The following is a 17,069-nucleotide window of genomic DNA, read 5'->3' on the forward strand; positions in this document are numbered from 1 at the left end:
ATTCAAGTACTGCAGATATTTATTTTATTAACTTATATCTTTGCATGCTTTGTTTATACACTAACTGTTTTTTTATTACATTTATGAGAACACACAAATTACATATGTGTTTAATGTTTTTCTTATGTTTAATATATATTCAAGTCAATTGCTATTCTTTAATTTTAATTGTATCATTATACTCTATTTTCTTACTTTCAAAAAAATAAGTATATATTTCTTTAAACTATTATTTATGTATTATGTCTGTACTCCTTTTAATTGATTATTAATTAAAACTAATGTCTGAGCACCCGATGACAAACTATTATTGAATAGTTTATCGATACAAAATATATTCTAATACTTTGTTTTCTTTATAATGTATTATTGAAATAATGTGTATATTTTATGGAATAAAGACTCTAAAAATAATAAATAGTATTTACGTTTTTTTTCTTTTACTGTCATAATTTTTTTATTATATTTTCTCTATTTTTTCTAAATTTGTACATTTCTAACTTTTCTAATTTATTTCACATATTTTTTTATGTATATTTTGTGTTTTACGTAAGCATGTATTTTATGCCTTAGCATTATTAAATGTGATGATTCTTTCAGATTCTTTACTCTGATTTCTAGTTGGAGAGCAGGTTTTCAAGTCCCTTTCAGAATTGAACGTAGTTATGCAAAAAAACAGCCAGCCACAGAAAAGTGAAACTGAGATAATAGCACTTTTGTGAAAATTATGAGCGAATAATCGAATCTACAGTTAAAGTGTTTTTACCTTTGATAAATAATAAATAATGCGTACATATTTTTTTTTATAATATTAAAAGAATTTAATTGTGTATTTGACCAGCTTTAATGTTTATTAAAAGTCTGATGACCACACAACCTAAGATGTGCATTTTGCAGAAAACAGCCAGCCCAAGTAAAACTCTGATGTACGTTGTGTCATTGTGTATTGAACATATTATTTTATTTATATTGGGGTACTAGAGTAGGGTATTGTGTTATTTCTATGAGAGTACAATTTTTTATTAAAAAATAAATTATTTACGTTCTTATGATTTACTTAAATATATAATTTTGAGGTCCATTTTTAACGAGATTTAAAAGACTCACTCTTAGAAAATTACCAAGTTGGGGTAGAGTGGGATTCGATACACGGACCTTTGAGCCGCGAGTACGAGGCACTGGCCACGGGACCACCACCCGATACTTGATTGGAAAGAGTACCTTAATTAATTTGCTTTAATATATATTTTTTTAAAACAATTAAGTGTTAAAGAAATTTTGGTGATTTTTTAAGTTTGGCTGACCGCACTACCTCGTGCTGTGGGTGTTTTCTGCAAATTGAGAAATGCCGTTATTGTGATCAACACTATTTTCAGAAGGTGATTATTATAGATTTTTGTATGAAAGCGGCCTGGCTGTTCTTAGCAGAACATAGAATTGACCTTAAAGCACCCAATAACACCAATATATAATTTTTCCAAAATTGTGGACTCTCTGCTTTATGCATAACTACAGTAGGGCCAATTTAACAGGTCACATTTGACACTTCACACATCAAAATTCAACAACATAACATTGTAGGTGCGGGTATAATATATTATTTATTTTTTCGAATTTAGAACTGCACAATTGCTTAACTTTTTTCAATTACGATTGCATATTTATTGTAATAATGACAAAAGACGGTAATTTTACGATTTGCTTTCACTAATAAACCATTATAAATATAATAAACTTTTTCTGTTCTAAACGTCGTTACAATGTTGCGTCAGTGAACCTTTTTTCTTTTTAAACACTAGGGATGTTACCCAGAAAAATCGAATGTTGATAATTTTCTTAAATTATGTTCTTATTTTATTTTGTTCCTATCTGTTGACAGGGATTTGACTAATGATTTTAAAAATAAAATTACAGTACCTATAGGTACTTTTTCATAGGAACTGAATTCAATTCACGTATATTATGTTTGAAGTCCGAATCGATTCATTCTCATTTTAAGCAGGTCACCTCACTATGAAGCTAAAACCGACAAATGTCAAATGTGACCTATTAAATTGGCCCTACTATACGTTCAATTTTACTTGGCATTTTTTTCATTAGGAGTAATTTTTTTTTGTGATTTCAATAATCATCGTTGGTCATTATCATAATACATAATATTAAACTGAATAAAGAAATTCAGTAAAGAAAAAATGAATCAATAAATAAAGGCATGTTCTATCCTTGTAATGCGTTTGTTGTGTTTGTTTTAAATTATACTTACACTTAAAAACAAAACAGAATACCACTTGTGTAAATAAAAGAATATTATTGTTTTTCGTTTATGCGTCACATAGAAATTCGTCAACAAATTCGCGTAATATACAACAGTTTAGCAATGAAGGAAATGTAGAGTTATAAAACAGTGGATATTATTGTTTTGATGTTCGGTTTAAAAGATTTTCTGTCAGTAACAGTATAATAGTCTCTGTCTGTAGTACCTAAGTAAAATGTTCAATGTGTATGTCTCGTAAGAAAAAATATGTAGTAAAGTAATGTGCATTATGAAGTGTATCCTCGGCACAGGGTTACCGCGGGTGTGTTCTGTGGGCAGATTATTGTCTTATTTTTTAATTACACGAAATGCCCTTTGCAATATATTGTGCAGTGTATAAATATTTTATGAAAAAGACGACGAGAAAAAATAACTCTTAAGGATAAACCACGGGAGTCACATTGAAAAAAATGTTCAGGAAACATGATTTAGTGATTGTGCATTTTCCAAAACATGATAACTTTTGAACCAAATGAGATAATTTCAATGCATAAAGACTTTTCAATATAAAATAATGATTGTTTTAATAAAAACTATTATCTCTCATCAACTTCAGGGTGCCTGGAAGAATGACTAGACGGGTGCCACCGTTTTGTAGCAACAATTCACGGACAGTGTATACTTGTAATGCCGTATTAAATAGACTTCACGAACTCGGCAATAGTTATTCCCACGTATCTGATATATTTAGTGTAGGGTATTGTTCCTGCAGAACAAACCTTTTGAACTTTTTCAAAGATGGTGAATGGTAATTATATTTATTTATTCATGCATTTCATAATATATATATATAAATATATACAGTTTTTTGTTCACTTTGCCTAGCTGTGTTGTATTTACTGTACAATGTTTTATTATTTAAACTTTCTACTGAATATGCTGTATAATTTTTAGGTTAATTTTTTAAATATAAATCTAGTATAAATTTTGATTTAATTTTTTTTATAAATCTTGGGTATAAAGAAATTCATGTTTTAAAAAAAATAAAATATTAAGCAAAATATGTTAATATTATAAATGTTTGTAAAAGGCAGATTTGCCGTTTATGTTAATAAAATAAAATAAAATAAAAAACAAGTACATATTAAAATAGTGTTTCTGGGACTGCTGATGTTATCGCATAGAAACAAAGTGGACTTCAGATTTTAATTTAACTTAAAGAATCATTTTTACAGCGAAAATCCTAAAATAATAGAATAGCACCTGGTCAGCTGTTCTGAACGCTTTTAGCGTGTATTGAGTGCGTAAATACGCGATATGCCGCGCTATAAAAGCGTTCAGAATACCAACCCAGGGCCCGAATTACAATGGGAAGTTAACTCTTTATTTTATTTTTTTATTAGTAAACCTTTATTTAAGATAAAAACAATAAATAAAGAAATAAAAAATAGAACACTCCAAGTTGAATTTGACAAAAAAGAGTCAGGCTCTTGCGTTTGGCAAGCGTTAAAAATAATATAAAATAGAAACAAAAAAGCATAACAAATATATAAATAAATAAACGATTAAAAATGTAAAAAATATAACACTTAAAATAACTCAACTAATTAATATCCACAGGCACATATACATGTCAAAATATGCATTTAAACCTGCTTATACAATACATAAGTAACATATTATGTATTTGATATCGTGATTTAATCTGACATTTATCTTCAATTGTATCTGAAAGCTATGTTTTCAATATGAGAAATATATTAGAAATAATTTTTTTTCTAAACATGTTCTTATTTATTTTATTTTATTTATATATTTATTATTTACATACAATATTACATTTTAGTTATTTTAAAACATTTTTAATTTTTTTTTTTTTTTTTACAGGACTCACCAAGCCAATGAACACGGCTTGTCGGTAAAGATCCTTTACAATTAATCATATGATAGTCCTACATGGTTTTATAATAATAATGACTACTAACTTAAATATAGGGAGCGAAAAAGTTCAATTGCAAGTTACCGACGACACTTTAATTTTTAATACAAATATACACATTTTCGCACATAAATATTGATTTGACTTTATACTAGACAAATTTAAAAGAATCACTATGTAAAGCGCCCTTGAGGTATTTTGTTAGGAAAATGGCGCTATATAAGTTATCCATAATAATAATAATAATAATTATGTACGCTTGTTATCGCGGGATAAGGGTTTGATGATAATTAAGACGGGGGAAAGATATATCAGATGTAATTGTTAATTTAATTTACCTGATTTGTTGTTTATGTGATTGATAAAAGTGTAAATATTTAAATAAGTAATAAATATCACAATTTCGTCTAAATTATATCCATAAACTGGATTATTTATCCATAGTGAAATAATTATGTCGCTAGAGAGAGATGATGTATTATTTCTGTTGCACGCCAACATGCAATGTATTGATTTTGTAAACTTACAATCAATGTCGACTTGTGTTGCTCAGCTAGTCGCTACTAAATAATTGAATTTAGTCAGTATTCTACGAAAACCGATCATGTATGATACGAGTACATATGTCGATCGTTGAAATTTAACGATGAATATAATAATAATAAAAAAATTAACTCTAAAATACTGTGCTATAAAATCCCTCTGGAGACGGTGCTGTAATGTCGTGTTACATTAAGGCTGTATGCAGTCTGATAAAAAGTAAGGATTTTATACGATTTGGCAGGTTTTCCCAAAATTGCGCAATTAAAACCTTTTGCCAGAATCGTGGAAAGACGGGAGTGTTGTCAAGTTACGGAAGGTGTTGACCTCGCTCTTTCATGACATTGGTCGTAGGGAGTCAGAAAAGTTGATGCATGCCACGGATTGGAGAACCTTACTGGATGTCAAAAATAAAATATAAAAAATAAGGAATAATTAAAAAAAATAAATATTTATAGATGACAACCATGAAGTGAACCATGTTTTTATGAATGTATGTATGTGTATGCGCATGGGTGTATGTACATGTGTGTGTATGTACGTGTGTGTGTATGTACATGTGTATATATGTGAATATAGAATCAAAATGTGTATCCGAATAAGTTTATATTTTGTTTGTCTGAGCTCTATATTAATTTGTTAACTATTATAATATATTAAAATGTAATTGCCTAGCTTGGAACGGGGTATGTACCCTTGTTAGCTGGGCAAAGTGAACATGGAATTGTATTTTGATAAAGAGTGTGAATAAATAAATAAAAGAAAAAAGGTAAACGTGCATTGCAAAACAATTTTTTTAAAGGTATTTCTGTTAAAAATATACTCAAAAGTTTAAGATAGCTAAAATATAGTTACTCTTCCTCCGGCAGATTACACCTCTTAAAATTTAGACCAAACCTTGGTACATTGATTTTCATGTAAAGATAGTATTAACCCTAGAGTCATAAACTATATTTAGAGTTAAATTAACACATTACAATAGAGATGAAGAACATTTTAAAGAAGATAATATAGAAGTCTAGGCATTTACATTCTATACTACCTTCTCTAACCTCTCTACCTTCTCGTAATATGTTAATATAAACAGCTCATCAGAAAGTTGCATCCAGTTCTTGTCTACAAAAATTTGGACAAACTCAAAATATTGTATTTTTACTGTTAATATGTATTTCGTTGCTATGTAATTATCCTTTGTTTTTTTAATACTCTGTTTTACCTCTTTTGTTTATTGTAAAAAAAAAAAAAAGATTTTTTTAGTGAGATTAATAACATGCATAAACCAAAGAATTAAGAACAGTCTAGAAACCGCATACGCTCATCAAACAGAAGGCAACTAAACTACTCATAAATGAGTAGGTTTACGTTTTGACCCATTAATTTCTTTGTAGACGTCGATCAGTAAGCAACTACTAATTTGAATTCAACTATGCCGTGTTGTGTCCTTTTTAAGTGTAGAAATACTGCTAGGATCTTAAAGAAACAGGATTGTATCACATTTTATGTAGCAAACAAATGTTTAAGTTGCAAATGAATTACTTAAAAATTTAATTATTTTTGTCAGATTGTCGAAGAAACAAAATGGAAATTTCACTAGTGTTGCCAGGGCAGTAATTTTTTTACCCTATTTTCTTCATATAATAAAAGAACTAATGAAAATTAGACCTCGGATTAAATAACGCCGTGGGGGACATTTGAAAGACATTATCTTTAAAACATCAAACATTATTTAACATGATATCAAAATATCAGTTTTATGTAAAATAAAATTTGTTTTATATTTTAAGTTCAAAGTTCATTAATTCAATTACTCTTATTAAATATGACCCTTTACTTATCTACTCTGTTGTGTAAATCAATATTTCCGCGTGCACAATACAATTTTAGAGAAATTAACAAATTGCTTTTTTTTTTACCTTACATTTGTGTAATGATTTTTTTTCCCATCAAGCAACATTATGCGGCGACATCACGAATGCGCGCGGCTAAAGTAGGGCATAGTGGGGAATTATTGGACACAGTCCGTTGTATTCAAATATGATTCTACGCTCCTTCTGGGCTATTCTTAATTCTATGGTGTTTTATCTCTTTTCTGTGAACAATTTCTTTGTTCAAAAATGACAATCATAATCTCAAAAAAAAAACTTACGTTGTATTCAAATTAAGGCGACGATATTAGAATAGCCAAAGGCCATCTGTTTGCATGGTAAACTTTAACCGACAGATCGTATTATGAAAATATCGCAAATTGAACTCAATATTGCGCTGAACGGACGGTTCAACTATCAGGGCTCTAAATAATGCTAAAGGTTATTTCCTGGGTACCTAACCGCGTATTATATATAATGATATTATGTAAATGTACAAAGTATCTACGTATATACAGCAAGCGCGAGTAACAGCAAGGTTAGCGAGTAACACGTGGGTGATTGTAACAAACATGTAAAAACAAACGATAAACTACTGCTACTCAAGCCAGTTTCTACATTTTTACATTGCTTTTGATGTTTTTAAGTTACTCTTTTACTTTAATTTTGTTTTATTGTGATCATATCCATTATTATTATTCTATTAAAAATAAAAAATAAATTGATAACTGTAAAAATATTACATCGCACTCGAGCATATTTATTTATTTATTTATTTATTTAAATACGGCATTTCTGCCATTTACATATATGTGGTATAAAGAGTGCTTGAAAATAAAAATATAAAAAATCGAATATGAAATGAAATTTATTAATATACTCGTACTGTACACATTATAAATTACTTGAAATACATATATATTTTAAAGAAATTATACAATAACAAAATACATTAATCAATCAAATTATTAACATTTTACAACAGAGATGAAGAACATTTAAGAGAAGGTAATATAGAAGTCTAGGCATCTACAGGGCTTATGACCTGTCAATGGCTGGTTTAAGAGGCCACTTTCCACACTGTGTAACATTCACCATTCTGCCTATATTTGAACATCTATATTCCTTCAATTCTTTCATCTGTTGATGTTTGTGAAGTTAAAGAGCTGAAACCTTTATTTATGCGGGTGAGATTCATCTAATTGAATTATTTCACCTTCATACTAGGCAACGCCTGAAAATATTATTTTTTCAATTTCTATACTTCTTCATGGACCGGGTAATTTATCAACATGTTGATTCCAGTTGAATCCAGTCCTTGTTTACAAAAATTTTGCCAAACTCAAAATATTGTCAATCAAATTATAACTATTCCAACCCAATCTTCTGAAGTTGATTAGCTCTTTTTGATAAAAATATATGTTGGTCACTTTATTTTTTAAGTTAGGCAGAGATAAACTAAATAAATCAAAATATGATGCATATTCATTCCCGGTATTCTGTAATCTAACAATAGGTGAGTTATATTGAACCGTTCGAGAATTTTGACAATTATTAAATATTGTAGATGTTCTGCTTAACCTAGGTGGTACATAGAATGAAATCAATTTCAGTAGATCAGGGGTATCAAACATTAGTTTTATTATTTTATATAAAGTCGTAAGATCGGTCGATGTTCTTCGTTCTTGCAATTTAGTTAATTTAAGAGAGTCTAAAATTTTGTTATAATTTGATTGATTACTAGAAAAACCCATCTTAAAATAAATACATCTAAGAAACTTATTCTCAATTCTCTCAATAGAAATTGAGAAAGTGATTTGATAAGGTGACCATATTGGAGAATTATAATCTAGTTGACTTCTAACTAGAGATGTGTAAAGATATTTTAATGAATTATTATGAAAATGAAACTTTGTTATCAGTGTTACACAATTTTATTCTTTTACAAGAACACAACTATAGTTTCGGGAGAGCACTGCTCCCATCGACGGGTGATATAAAACTAATATAATAAATACAGAATATTGTTCAGATTGTCATAGAATCTAAACAAAAAATAAACAAATTAATCAGTGAAACTTAGAGCAGGGGTTTTTTTTCCCCTTATTTAAAGTGTTAGCATATGAATGGATGGTTATCTAAAGTAAAGATATGAAAACATGATCAATAAGGGGCAGGACATTTAGTCGAATTTATTTCTTAAAATTTAGCACATAAGTGGAAGTTGCAATAAAGTTGTTCTTGTAAAATAATAAAATTGTGTAACACTGATATCAAAGTTTAATTTTCATAATAATTTATAATGAAGTGTTACGAACTGAATGCCGATTCAATTAAAAATATTTTAATGTGTTAATATTATTTAAATCTTTTCCGGTTCTAAGTACAAATCCTAATCATTTTACAGCTTTGTTAGATATTTTAATAATGTGCTCTTCAGATAATAATTTCGAATCGAACCAAAACACCCAGATCGCTCACGGTAGAAACATCAGTAATTTTACTTTGATTTAACATATAATTAAATAGAATGGGATTTTTTATTTTATAGGATCTCATAGCTTGACATTTGCTTATATTGAGTTGCAATTTATTTATATACGAGTATATTGCACGTCGCACCTGAGCCGTCTTGAGCCCCGAGGTTATCAGTTATCTTCAACCGTCAATAAAATAAAATCGAACTTTCCGCAAGAACATGTGTGTCTTGGTCAGTAACCCGTAATTGAAAACGTTTAGGAAAAGTTATCATATGAATATTTATTTTTTCATACAGAAGATTAGCTTTTACTGTATAGACAATAATTGAACGTAGTTATGCAGAACGCAGCCAGCCATGGAAAAGTGAAACTGAGATAATGGCACGTTTGTGAAAAGAGTGAATAATCAAATCTACACAACAGTTGGAATGTTTTTGACTTTGACAAATGATAAACAATTAATGCATTGGTTCATTTGTATTTCAAACAAGTATCTAATTACGTATTTGACCAGTTTTATTAGAAGTACCGTAAGATTTTTCTAGAGCTGTTGGCGTTTTACGCAAAATTGAGAAATAGCGTTTTTGAGATCAACGCTATTTTCAGAAGGTGATTATTACAGATTCTTGTATAAAGGCCTGGCTGTTTTTAGCAGAAAATAGAATTGACCTTAATGCACTCGATAACACCAAAAGCTCATTTTTTCTAAATTTTGGACTGGCTCCTTTCTGCATAACTACGTTCAATTGAAGATAACTCAGTTCGCTTCCAGAAAAAAATCCAGAAAAAAAAAAATTCGTATAAAATAATTTTTGAAGCATCAAAATACAGATTGTCGACGAAAATACTTCTAAGTTAACTACAAATTTACACATGCAGTAAATTCGATTTAACTGTTTAAGCAACTGAATATAACTTTGTTACTTCCCAATGTAATCTCCCCCTTGAGAAATAATAATGGCACAAGTCCTAAATTGTCATTTTTTATAAAAGTATGCAGAAATATAATGTTTCTTAACATATTTATAAAAATGAACAGGATAATTCTCGAAAATATGTAAGTGGCCTATAAATAAATTTGAACAGTCTGAAGATGCCCAATAGAGGGTGAAAGCGCTAATTCGTCAAATAAATAAGTGGAAGTGTACAAAGTAATTAAAATTAGTTGCAACACAGGGGGAAAACATTTTTGAGAAGGGAATATGGGAGTCTAGGCATTTACAGGGCTTATGACCTGTCATTGGCTGGTTTAAGTAGCCACTTTTACACACTGTGTAACATTCACTATTCTGCCTATGTTTGAACATCCACATTTCCTCAACTCTTTCATCTGTTGACTTTTGTGTACAAAGTATTTTTACATCATTACAATGGAATTCCATCAAGAATTGTCAATAAATAATTGAAATAAAATAAGTTTAAGGATATTTTTTAGATCAAATTCAAGAAACAATAGTGGCACAATGGACATTGTTATTTCTGAAAACGTTTCAAACGAGATGGCCGAAGTGAGAGAACTTTTAAGATGTGTTTTTGTTTTGTAAGGGCAAATGTGTGCGTAACTGCTCTCCGGTTAAAGTGAACTTTTTCGTTTTTTGAGTTGTGCCACTGTTATTCCACGGGGTGTAATACTGTAATACATAGAACCTTAATTTGACCATAGTAATTAAGACACAGGTTTCTATATTTTTTTGTTCATTACTCATTTGATTATTACACATTTCCTGAATAAAATAAATAAATTTACCATAGGGAATCTTCCCAGGTTTGTAGAAAATAGAAACCTCATGCTTCGTCATCTCTAGTTCGTCGTTCTAACCTCTGGCAGCGAGATGTTAAGGCCCGCGCCCACGCGTGCCTGTTCGTCCGCTACGTAATAAGCGAGCGATGTGTTGACACCCTACGTCACAATAACGACGCGTGGACTCCGCATTTACTGATTGAATGACCAATGACAGTATTAATAGGCGAGCTGCCTCTTCGGTGGATCGGCTAATTATATCGCAAATTAGCCCTATACGAAATATAGACCATTTTGTTGGACAAATTGTTATACTCGCTCACAACTACTAAGATTATTCAAAGATCATGCCTAATAAATAGATGTTTACTTTATTAAGCTATATTAAGTAAAATATCCGAGTAAAGTCTGTAATAATTCTTGCATTTGATTTTCCTCAACGGGGGATATTTAAGTAGGAAACTCTTTAAAGATTTTTCGATTTTTTTTTCATGTAGATAAAATGTTATGTATTTGTTTTTTTTTATATTGATGTGACATGTGTTATTTTTTTATAATATGTTTCTTCTTCAATATATAAATATTAGTTGGGCTATGTTGTTTTAGTTAATTATTCATCTTTGAAGGACTTTGGTCCCATGGAGACGGGACACAAAAAACGAAGTACTGTGAATAAATCAATTCATAAAAATACATAAGTGCTACTACCATTACGCCATTTCTCCGTAGGGGCAGAGAGGATAACTTATTTGTATTTGTTGAATTATATATTTATTTATGAGAAACACAGAGTTAAAAATTTATATATGACGGTATGTTAACATATCTATATATTTTAAAATAATTTCTTTACAGAACCAGTGAAGTTCCTGACTGATTTGTATGGTATGTGTTTTTATGTGTGAATATAGAGGTAAGTCGGTTATTGTGTATACGTGTCAGAAGCATTGCATCTTTAAGGAATATAACTTTTCCATTCAAAGTACGATATTACTGTCATTTTTTTACATTTTCGCAAGTTGACATATGTTAATTGCACATAATCTACTTTTTCGGTCATTTTATTATTACTGTTTGTAATTAGTTATTTATATATTCGCGTTCCATTATATATTAATATGCAAATTGATTAAATCGGCGATGCATAGTGAATCGTCGAAAATGGAGTTGTAAAAGCGTAGATCATTGAGGTTATCAGCGAGGTTGATAACAATAGATACATTATGAAAATTGCTAGAAGAACTGTTTTTACTAAAAATATATTTAGTAAAAAATACAGGCTTTAAAAAAATTATGGAACCTTTAACATTATTCATTTTGCGGAGATTTTCGTAAAAGAAAGTGACGCTATATCAATAAACACACATAATATCTGTACCTTAAGACGATAAAACACGGGAGTCCACTTTTTGTCATTTTGAAGTTAAAAATGCAGAAATTATCACATTAGGCTATTTTATGCGTGAATAAAACACCAAAGTCCACTTTCGTCGTAAAAATGCTTCTTAAGTTGAAATAAAAATCTGAAGTCCACTTTGTTTTAATGTAAAAAACATCAGTAGTCCCAGACATGCTATTTAGTATGTACTTTGCTTATTAAAACAATCATTTTTGTTTGGTTTAAAAGTTACGAGGTTTTGGAAATCGCAGTCATAAAATCTTGTTTCCTGAACATTTCGTTCAATGCGACTCCCGTGGTTTATCCTTTAAGGTAAATCTTTATATATACAGGGTGTTCTTTAAACCTTATCACTACCGAAACCACGATGATCAGTATGAGCAAGAACACATATTGGAACATAAAAATATTTTTTTAGAACGAATAAAATTTCAAAAAAAGCAAATGGTTGCTTACTTCTGCAGGGGTAAAACGAAGAGGGGGAAGGAAGGGAGTCTGATGAATCAATAAGCATAGTTTTTTCAGGCGATGCCAATGAGGAACTTAAGCCCTACGGGAAATTAGATACAAAAAATGTTTTCTTATGCGCGGTAAAAAATAAAAAAGTTTCTTGAAAATGTACGCAAAAAATATTCCAATAAAAACGAACTACTTTGAACACCGTCAATAGTTCACAAGAATCAACCGATAAGAGTTGTGGAAGATTTGCGGTTTACTTACCGCCAACGGACCAATCGGCAGAACTGACCGAGAAGAAGCGGAAGAGAACTTGAGACGCCACACGCGGAGTGATTTCAGAAATACAAAACTTTAAAAAATCATAGAGCTAATAATACGTGTCGGCCTCGTGGTGTAGTGGTCGGCGCGCTGGCCTACTATGCAAGAGGTCTCGGGTTCGATTCCCGGCGTGGTTGACGTGAAAATTTTATTTGAATAGGTGTTTTTACGCTAGAATATTTCATAGTCCCTGGAGTGGTACCTGAAGCGTAAGACTGATCATCTTATCTTCACGTAACAAAAAATATAAAGATACACTGCGATTGGTGTGCCAATGCAGAGCCCTATGCATCATAAGGTTCGGAAGGGGAAATTATGGATAATACGATAAAGAAATAAAAGACTTAGTTTAATGTCCATTAACAAATAAAAACATATTTAAATACCACTGAACTTCCTCATCAGGCTGTCTACAACAGGTTGGATTTCATCACGAAAGGTTTAAGCTATTTTGCATAACAAAAGATATCAGATGAAAAGTCGGGGAAATATGGATGTTTAAACATAGGCCGACAAACAAACACATTGTTTGTTTGTCACAAGAGGCAAAATTAGCAGTTCACAGCGGAGTCCTGGTCCCAAACCTGATGTATGGGAGCGAAGTATGGACTTGGAAAAACAGGGATGAAAGTAGGCTGAATACTGTCGAAATGCGATCTCTCAGGCGAATGTGTGGTAAAATTTGTACAATAGATGCACAAATGTTGATATCCGTATATTTGGTAGGGCTGAGACAAGCACTATCGACAAAATGAAGAAAGGAGCTCTGCGCTGGTTTGGACATGTAGAACGAATGGACAGCGAAAAAACGGCTAAGAATATTTACAATGCGAATGTTGATGGATGCAGAAATAGAGGAAGACCGAGAAAGACATGGCTTGACCAAATCCAACAAATACTTGAAGATGGACATGTCAAATGCACGAATAATCAGCGGGCGTGCATGAAAGGATGTATGAATGTAGGGGAAACGAGATATGTATGCAAAGATAGAGTGATGTGGCGTTCAATCCTCTCTGCCTACCCTTACGGAGAAACGGCGTGATGGTTTGATGTTATTGAACAATGGCGAATGTGCCATGACAGGTCATAAGAACTGTAAATGCCTAGACTTCCATATTCCCCTCTCAAAAACGTTTCCACCAAAATGGATAAAAATTGTTTTATAATAAAAACATTTAAAAGTAATCGCTTCTAGACGGGAATATGTAGCGTAGAGAGCTATCCCTTTCTGTTGAGAAGTCCCAGGACAAAGAAGCTTCAGGGCGATAGATAAAGTTGGGGTGACCTAGCAAGACACGGGGAATAATAAGAATTTACAATTTAATTAATTGGATTTTTTTTTTGAAAAGGTGTCTTTAGATGTTATTTGAAACCTTAGAAGCCTTTGGATCTGTTTATGTATTTAATACCGTAAGAAACACTCCTGACAAAAAAACTTTAAATCTAGTATACTACAAAATGTGCCAAACCATTATAGATTACGAAATAATTGCATGGGGTGGAGCCAGCAAAAGCGCTATGCATACCTTGGAAATAGCACATAAGTATGTACTCAAGGCTCTGCTCGGGGTCCCTATCAGAACACCCACAACGGAGGTGTTTGAACGAGTAGGTGTTCTGGACGTCAGGCAACTGTACGCTAGGGCACTTCTCGTCCACACACATAAAAATGGTGGGAGTAAATATAATACAATTAATGAAACGAGATCAAAAAAGAGACAACTATTTGTGCCACCTAAAATGACAACATCGTTTAGTCAGAGGAGTCACATGTACCTTGCTCCCGAAATTTACAACACTCTACCTCTTGATTTAAAATTGAATACACATAAACAGAAATTCAAATTATTTGTTAAAAAATGGCATTTGGATTTGGGTCCCGAAAACTGCCCTGAGATGGTCACCCCACCAAAACAGCATGTCTGCTTTTTATGTTTTATGTTTATATCAATACAGGGTTATCTATTATATTTATTTATTATGTACTATAACATAATATAAAAATTATGTAAATGAATGCCTCTACACGGGTTATGCCCAGTGAGGTGTTCATATAGAAAAGAAAAATATAATGTTTTGTGTAATAAATAATGTTGAAACAAAATACGTTTCTAACCACTAGTAAAAACATTGATTTATCAAGTGCCTTGTTCATGGTAGTACTACATTATCGCATTTTCCAACGACGGGTGATGACGTCACAAATAACACGAAATTTCCCGAAGTGACTCACCTATAAGAGCCGAATGATTCCATTATTTCAATTGGCAGAGGGGATGCATTATAGTATATTTTTTATAACGCTGTAAATAGGTTGTCGGCCTCGTGGTGTAGCGGTCAGCGCGTTTGCCTTCCATGCAAGAGGTTTCGGGTTCGATTCCCGACATGGTTACCATGAAATATTATATTATATTGAACGGGCACCTGAAACGTGAAACTGATCATCTTACCTTCATGTAACAAAAAAAACAAGATACAGCTGCGATTGGTGTACCAATGCAGTACCCTATGCACCATTAGGTGCCGAAAGGTAATAATGATGATGAAATATGTTCTACCAATTGTATTTTATTGGTAAATTTGTGATAAATACCTTCATACCTACAGCACGTGAATATAACACCAGCATAACACCTATTCTCACACAACACAAAACATTGAGTTTTTCTACTGACATTTCTTGGTGGAACTGCATTTTAATTATAATAATAAAAATACTTTATAGTTTTAATCCACTTTTATTTATAATTATTTTATAATTTTTTTTTACCAGTGACCGGGTTTCGTCGTGACCGACATCGTCAGACTGGTCAGGACAGACAAAAAATCTATAAAATAATTATAAATAAAAGTGGAATAAAACTATAAAGTATTTTTATTATTATAAACAAAACATTGAGTTTTAAGAATAAGCGTTAAAGAAGAATCTTAGGTGGGCGGTGGTTTGACTTAGTGAGGAACAAAAAAACGAAAGAACGGACGCAGCAAACTCTAGTGACAACTGTCATCAAGCGGAGGAGAAACGGTTGGCTGGGCCATATCCTGCAGATGCCTCACGAGAGCCTTAACCACGTTAGCCTACTTTACCAAGCATCAGGTTTTCGACGTCCTGGACCTCTGCTGATGACTATTAGTCAGCAAGTCTGAACTGCGGAACGCGAACCTGGCTTGGGATGAGGCGCACGAGCACATGGCAGCAGACAGATATGGGAGGAGGCTCTTTTTGGAAAACATAGGGAGGGCTCCAACGTAAGAGCGGAGATGGAATGATGGTGATGACATCACGCGAGATAAAATAGAAACCATAATATGGACTGGCACATGACTTTAGGCTTTTAATTTTTCCGAACAAACTTTGGCAATCATTGACGTGATCTTTTAGGGAATCAAAGGGATACGTGTGAAGGGAATTATTGGCATAGTGAAAATTATAACATTTCTATATGACATTGCAATCATTGGTTTATATTAAAATACTGTTATTCACCAATATTGCAGGGTTTCTTTTTCAAATTCGGGACGATTTTTCAAATTTTACGATAAATTTTTATTTCTCGTAAGAATTTTTTTCAGATTTATTCATTTTAAGACTTTTCATAACAAATATATGAATATAAATAAAAGAGGCATTGAAAATTAATGCAATATAATAAAACGCAGTTAATTTAAAATCTATGAAGTATTAAAATTCTCAATTACATTTTGCAGACTACTATAGAATTTCTTTCATTTTCCTGTGATTGAAAAAATATATATAACGACGAATTTGCATTTCTAGATTTTTTTTAAATGGTAAATAACAGAATATCGGAAAGAAGTGAAATGGATAAATGGAGTAAATTTTAAAAATCTCAAGTCAACAAAAACGTAGAAAGAACATTAAGTCCATATTTATGTTTAATTAACTGAATGGCTTAATTGATGTACCATCGTTACTGAAAAAGTGGCATTCAATGTTCCAATCCGCTGGTTGCGAAATAATAATGTGCAGTTCCTCGATCAACACAGCACAAACTATGGCTTGCATGCACCAATGTCCCGATTGTGTCGTATTGTAAACTCGAGACAAGA

The 17,069-nt window shown here is 31.5% G+C and overlaps 1 protein-coding gene across 9 annotated transcripts in view; it reads right to left on the reverse strand.

The window, feature by feature from the left end:
• Positions 1-17,069, reverse strand: part of RanBPM (Ran-binding protein M) — a 121,586-nt gene that overhangs the window by 61,194 nt on the left and 43,323 nt on the right. The window lies entirely within an intron of this gene.

This window comes from Micrasema longulum, unplaced genomic scaffold (genome assembly GCF_059751315.1).
Source record: "Micrasema longulum isolate JH-2025_06_02 unplaced genomic scaffold, ASM5975131v1 h1tg000394l, whole genome shotgun sequence".
Taxonomy (NCBI): domain Eukaryota; kingdom Metazoa; phylum Arthropoda; class Insecta; order Trichoptera; family Brachycentridae; genus Micrasema; species Micrasema longulum.